The sequence below is a fragment of the Balaenoptera ricei genome, chromosome 16, assembly GCF_028023285.1.
Source record: "Balaenoptera ricei isolate mBalRic1 chromosome 16, mBalRic1.hap2, whole genome shotgun sequence".
NCBI classification, from domain to species: Eukaryota; Metazoa; Chordata; class Mammalia; order Artiodactyla; family Balaenopteridae; genus Balaenoptera; species Balaenoptera ricei.
The window spans coordinates 41,896,607-41,903,095 of NC_082654.1; the positions used below are offsets into that span (position 1 = coordinate 41,896,607).

Consider the following 6,489-nt stretch of genomic DNA (forward strand, 5'->3'; position numbering starts at 1 on the left):
TGATTAAATTCACCAATTGACCAAATTTCTGCAAAACAAACTTGGTGGAAATAGCCTTAAGTGCTTATGGTTTAAAGGAAATACTATTTTCTGGCTTATGTTTGAACTTTTAATTGAGGATCCTATTGCTACTCTTAGTTCAAAATCCATCAGGAACTAAAATGAACTTTTGGAAGCTTTTGAAGGAAGAAATTTTCTCTCTGGCCCTTTTTAGACATGCTTCTTAAGGCTAAGTATAGCACTTAATACTTTTAGAAAAGAGAACAAAGGGACTAGAACTCCTGGGGAAATGTCCAGGGAATTGTTCAACAGTCCTCTCTCCTTCCCATGTCTCAGTCACACCTATGAATGGCAGTCCCTTTCCTTAAAACTGAGGGAAAGAGGCCTGAGGCAGAAGGCACCACCGTACTTCCACCAGAGTAAGAAGAGCTGGCTTCTCCTTATATAGGGAAGCCCATATAAGAAGGGTAAACTAAAGACTGACCTTTCCAAGGAGGAGTATATCTGGCTCTAATATATGGAAAGAGAACCTTTTTAAACTTATTCTTTTTCTAAAAAAACTTCTATTTTTTTGGGTATAAAATGGCCAAACACAAAATAGATCTCATTTAACACCCATAATAAACATACTATGAGGTAAGAATTATTTTCATCGTTTTATAAATGAAAACTTTGACAACTAGGAATTATTAGTTAGTAGTAATAGTTATAGTTAGTGTGTTTATTATTATTATTATCCAAGTGCTCATATGCTCATAGCAGTCACCATTCACTATCACAGCAAGTGTGTAATTTATAGTGTAAACTGGGAAACTTTTGAGAATAAAGTCTTTATTAATAATTACGCCAAGACCTCAGGCATAAACTGAGAATTTCTTGGGTGAATCAAAACAAGTGGTCATCCCTCACATAGCTAAAAATGTGACTCAAAAGTAGTTTCTTAATCACCATACAAGTTTGGATTATCCACCCTTCTATTTATACCTCTAAACTTAGTATATTTTATAATGTTCTAGTCTAATAAAGCAAACCAATAGTTTTCTTGTTGTATACCCTGAGTAAGTTAGAAGTTATTTTGTATTTTATTATTCAGGGAAGCGAATGACTGAGTAATTTTTTTCAACTGTCAAATTCAGCTGTCACAAGAGATAGGTGTAGGAACCTCCAAATACCATGCTTTTTCCAGGAATCCTTCCTATCTTGTTTGAAAGATCTTTGAAGTTATTCTATATGTTCTAGGATTTTCATTGTTTCTGGAAAAAAAAATTACAAATTTTGAAACTCAAGGAAGGGGCTGTAGAATGGAGGGTATAAAGTAGGGATGGAGAGGACTAGCAAGCAGGCTCTGGTGAATGATGGTTGTAATTAAAGGCTTTTTGAAAATGATGATCACATAGAATGTTTATTAACAGTGTGTTTTTATTAACAGTGAGTTTTTTCCTGCAAAAAAAAAAATCTCCACAGGGCAAAGGATAGGTTGAGCAGGACAACACTGCAATTCTAATACTACTGGGGAGTCAAAGTTTCCTGGGGCACGTTTCCATGGCTGATAGCAACATATGTCTCAGGTTTGGGCCGTTTCCCTTCTTAAGTGAAGTTGGAAGTGGCTGAGTGTTTTACAAACTTCTCACTGATTCGCTTACCCACCAAGGAATTTGATTCTTCTCTAAGTCTGTGTGTTCACTACTATAATTAGCTATACTGTGAATTAGACAAACCATCCTTTAAAAATATTTCAATAAATTTCTATTTAATTGGAATAACATTAAAGAATTCATATATGGTCCACAAGTTCTTGCATAATCTGGTCTCTGCCTATCATTTTAGCCTTAGAATACAAGGAATCCTAGCTACATTCACCTAGCAGACAAGGTTCAAAGTCCTTGAGCTAGGTAACCTCACACAATGTTGTCTTCTCTGCCCAAAGTGTTCCAACCCACCCTACTGCTCACTCATGCACACACCCACACACACACTTTACAAGCTAATTTCTTCCCAATTTTAGGTGCCTACTCTTATGTATAAATCTAAACTTGGTTTTCCTCTTGTACTCTCCCATAGTAAGCAGTTTGTTTCCTTCAGAGTACTTGTTTTTTGTTACTACTCACTTGTATGAGTATTAGTTTAGTTTCTCTCCCTCTTTAAAATTTAAGTTCCCTAAGCATAGAGGCTGTATCTGTCTTGCTTACCTCTTTGTATTCTTTGACTGGCACATAGGTGGTATATAGTATACAGTCAGCCAATATTGGAGGAAATACACGTCTTGATAGGTTATAGTAGGTATAAATGATATGCCCATCGTTTCAATTAATATGATTTCTCCATTAGAAAATACATCCCTCTCATTTTTATTTAGAATTGATAATTGTAGCAGCTACTAAAAAAATTAATAATTTTATTCACGGTCAAACTTTGTCATTACAGTTAGCTTTTACCTTTCTCACCTGTTTTCTCCCGGTTCCTGGCATCAGGATTATGACCAAATGAGTCACTTTTTAGATTCCTATATTTATACAAGTATAGTTTTTTACTGCTTTCTTATCCACATCTCAGTTAGATTCCCTCCACAAGCCTGGATACAGTTGGAAACCTTAAGAACACTTTAGTATACTGAACTCATGCCCTACCAGCTCCTGGCTTTTTCCACCCACATCGCAATTTGCCCCACCTCTACAATGTTAAATATTAAATGTTAAATATTTAGACTATCTTGACTAGAACATGCTTTTTAAAACAATTGTAATACATATTATATAATTATAATAGCAGTTTTAGGGAATAAGTGGAATCTGAATTTTGTTTGGATTTCATTTACGTGTTCTCTCTATCCTGCTTAAATTCATCCTTTGTTACCAATACTCTACTTCTCTGGAGTTTGAAGTTGTCGATTTTTAAAAATATTAAACAGCATATAGTGGTATAAATCATACATTGGGAGAAGGCAGGAGATATGGGTTCTGGTTTCCTTCTCTCCACTTATTGATAATTAAGTGCTTCACTTGATCTTTACAGACTTCTCTTATATCATCTGCAAAATGTTATAGTAGTATATAACTTGCCTTAAACTAGAGATGGAGAACAGGGTGTGTCTTGTGGTGTCTTGTGGGGCCTCCAGCTCTAGAATCTATAATCCTAGCTGAAGACAGAGATTACTTTCAGGAAATTGGAATATATGATGCTGGAATGGATATTTGGGGAGGAGGAAACCTAGAAATTTCCTTTAGGATTTGGCAGTGTGGAGGAACTTTGGAGATTGTTACTTGCTCACATGTTGGAAATGTGTTTTGGAAAGCTACACCCTACACGTTTCCAGGAGGCACAGGGCAGATTATCAATAAAAATAAACAGAGGGCTTGCAGAAGTGTGGATGGTTGAGTTCAAGAATTTCTTCTATATAATTTCTCCAGTAGATTATGGAGATATGTCATCAAGACTTGGTCTAAGACACAAACTCCAATGCAGACCTTTCTCTTGGTACCTAGAGAATATTTATCCTGATTCTCAGATTCCACATCACTGTTTCTCTTTGGGAGAGATACGAAATGTGGAAACAAATCAGTGTCTAGATAACATGGCTAGAAGAGAGAATGAAAAAGTTGGAATTTTTAACTGTCACGGTATGGGAGGTAATCAGGTTTTCTCTTACACTGCCAACAAAGAAATTAGAACAGATGACCTTTGCTCGGGTGTCTCCAAACTTAATGGCCCAGTCACAATGCTCAAATGCTACCACCTAAAAGGCAACCAACTTTGGGAGTATGACCTGGTGAAATTAACCCTGTAGCATGTGAACAGTAATCAGTGCCTGGATAAAGTCACAGAAGAGGACAGCCAGGTGCCCAGCATTAGAGACTGCAATGGAAGCCGGTCCCAGCAGTGGCTTCTTCGAAATGTCACCCTCCCAGAAATATTCTGAGACCAAATTTACAAAACAAGAAAAAAATAAGGATTGACTGGGCTACCTCAGCATACATTTCTGCCACATTCTTTTTTTTTTTTTTAAAGGAATTCCTTTATTTTTATTATTTATTTATTTATTTATTTATTTTTGGCTGTGTTGGGTCTTCGTTTCTGTGCGAGGGCTTTCTCTAGTTGTGGCAAGCGGGGGCCACTCTTCATCGCGGTGCGTGGGCCTCTCACCATCGCGGCCCCTCTCGTTGCGGAGCACAGGCTCCAGACGCGCAGGCTCAGCAGTTGTGGCTCACGGGCCCAGTCGCTCCGCGGCATGCGGGATCTTCCCAGACCAGGGCTCGAACCCGTGTCCCCTGGATTGGCAGGCAGATTCTCAACCACTGCACCAACAGGGAAGCCCAAAATTTTTTTTTTCTTTTTTTAAATTAATTAATTAATTAATTATTTTATTTTTGGCTGCATTGGGTCTTCGTTTCTGTGCGAGGGCTTCCTCCAGCTGCGGCATGCGGGGGCCACTCTTCATCGCGGTGCACGGGTCTCTCAGTGTCGCGGCCTCTCTCGTTGCAGAGCACAGGCTCCAGACGCACAGGCTCCAGACGCGCAGGCTCAGTAGTTGTGGCTCACGGGCCTAGTTGCTCCGCGGCATGTGGGATCTTCCCAGACCAGGGCTCAAACCCGTGTCCCCTGCACTGGCAGGCAGACTCCCAACCACTGCGCCACCAGGGAAGCCCTCTGCCACATTCTTAAGCAGCAAAAAAGGAAAAGTGCTTTCCTCCTGCATGATATAAGGTTTATCAGCCATTAAAACTTAGTCTGCTCTCAGTTTCACTAGCTGTGAACCGGCCTTCCTGTCCAAGGACTTGAAACTACATAGTAGCGAGACTGTGCACACTGATGTTTACAAGATTGAAGGAGTCTTTCATCAAGAATCATTGTAAAGAATATTCAGACTGAAACAATCTACGAAATGTGCTTTCCAGAGAGCTGCACCTTTTATGGTTTGCTTGCACATCAGTAATTTCTGCTGAATGTGCTGTTATAATGAAGAGATGTCCACGATTTTTCTTCTGATTAGAACTGGTAGCCAGTATATTAAATATTTTTTTGAAGTTTTTTTTCACACACACACACACACACACACACACACACACACTGTATTTTAATTTTACAAGAGATAAACTGACACCAAGCATTGTAAATGGATGTATATTAAATATTGATATAAAAATAAATGAAAAAGAACTGGAACCAGATTCAGAATCATGAAAACATTTTTACAACAATTAAAAAAATATATATTAAACAGGGTTTAAAGGAAATTAAAACAGAACTATGAGAAGTACCATTTGTTATAGTATAGTATCAAATTTCTATATAGATTTTATACCTCAGTGGGGAAAAATAACTGATTCCAATGGCATTCATTCTGTTTTCATCTGTGATAGTCATGGATGCTTTTTTTTTTCCTTGGGGTGCTGAGATCAAGATGAAAAAGTGACTCTTTGAACATAGTTTTAATTGCTTTCTACATTTTTTTTTTTTTATTTGGTTTGTGCGCTGTTGGAATTGTAATTTTTAATTGCCTTCAAAAAATGGAGATTTAAAATAATGTCTGGTCTCACAGAACAAGTTTGATACCTCAGTTGCTCTTGGGTCAACTGGCTTATAGACTTTCTCACACACACACAAATTTCTTATTAGATTTTCAACTTCCTAACTTGATTCACCTGATTATGCTTAATACCCAGGATTCATACTACTGTACTACAGATTTGTTTTCACAGCAATAAATCTTCTGTTCTTTGTTTATGATTCCACTCAACAGAAGGCCTGCAGAAGTGATTTATTATTTGGGTATTTGGAGATGACACGTTTGATGGTTTTTTGGAAAACTTTTTTCACTCCATACTTAGATGTGCTTCATTGTCAAGTGCATATTTAGATTAGGTTCTTGAATTGTAATGTTGATCTGCTGTTTTGTTTTTTTTTAATAAAATTTGACTGAAAATGTTAATAAATAAACAAAGAAACAAGTAAATAAATAATGCGGGAATTCCCTGGAGGTCCAGTGGTTAGGACTGCAAACTTCCACTGCAGTGGGCACGGGTTCCATCCCTGGTCAGGGAACTGAGATCCCACACGCCGTGCGGCACGGCCAAAATAAATATTCTTAAAAAATGGTTAAAATGGGAAAAAATATTTAAAAACTTTTAGCAAAGATAAGTATACTAAATTATTCATATTTATGTTTCACTCTTTTCCCAAAACACATTATTTTGTGTAAATAATACATTGAAAACAGCAAGTGAATTTTAAACTATTTTACACCTACTTTAACAAAGTGCCTCAAATGATTGTGAAATATGGATCTTAAAGCTAGAGGAAGGTCTCCAGAGAGCTTTTCCTTTCAGGTGACTGTGTTTGATTTAAATTTGCAACAGTTCTAGGAGATGTTAATGTCTGATGACTGGTGGACTCTTGAAATGTGAGTTATGGTTTTTATTCCATCCTCTGAAAAGCAGCTGCTAGATGCAGCATTGAGCAATGTTTGTTACTATTTCAGGAATAAAGTCAAAT

General features: G+C 37.4%; 1 pseudogene; it reads left to right on the top strand.

Annotated features, from left to right (window-relative positions):
- The first annotated feature begins 1,321 nt into the window (after positions 1–1,321).
- LOC132351011 (polypeptide N-acetylgalactosaminyltransferase 1-like) lies at positions 1,322–3,916 on the top strand (annotated as a pseudogene).
- Positions 3,917–6,489: the final 2,573 nt, after the last annotated feature.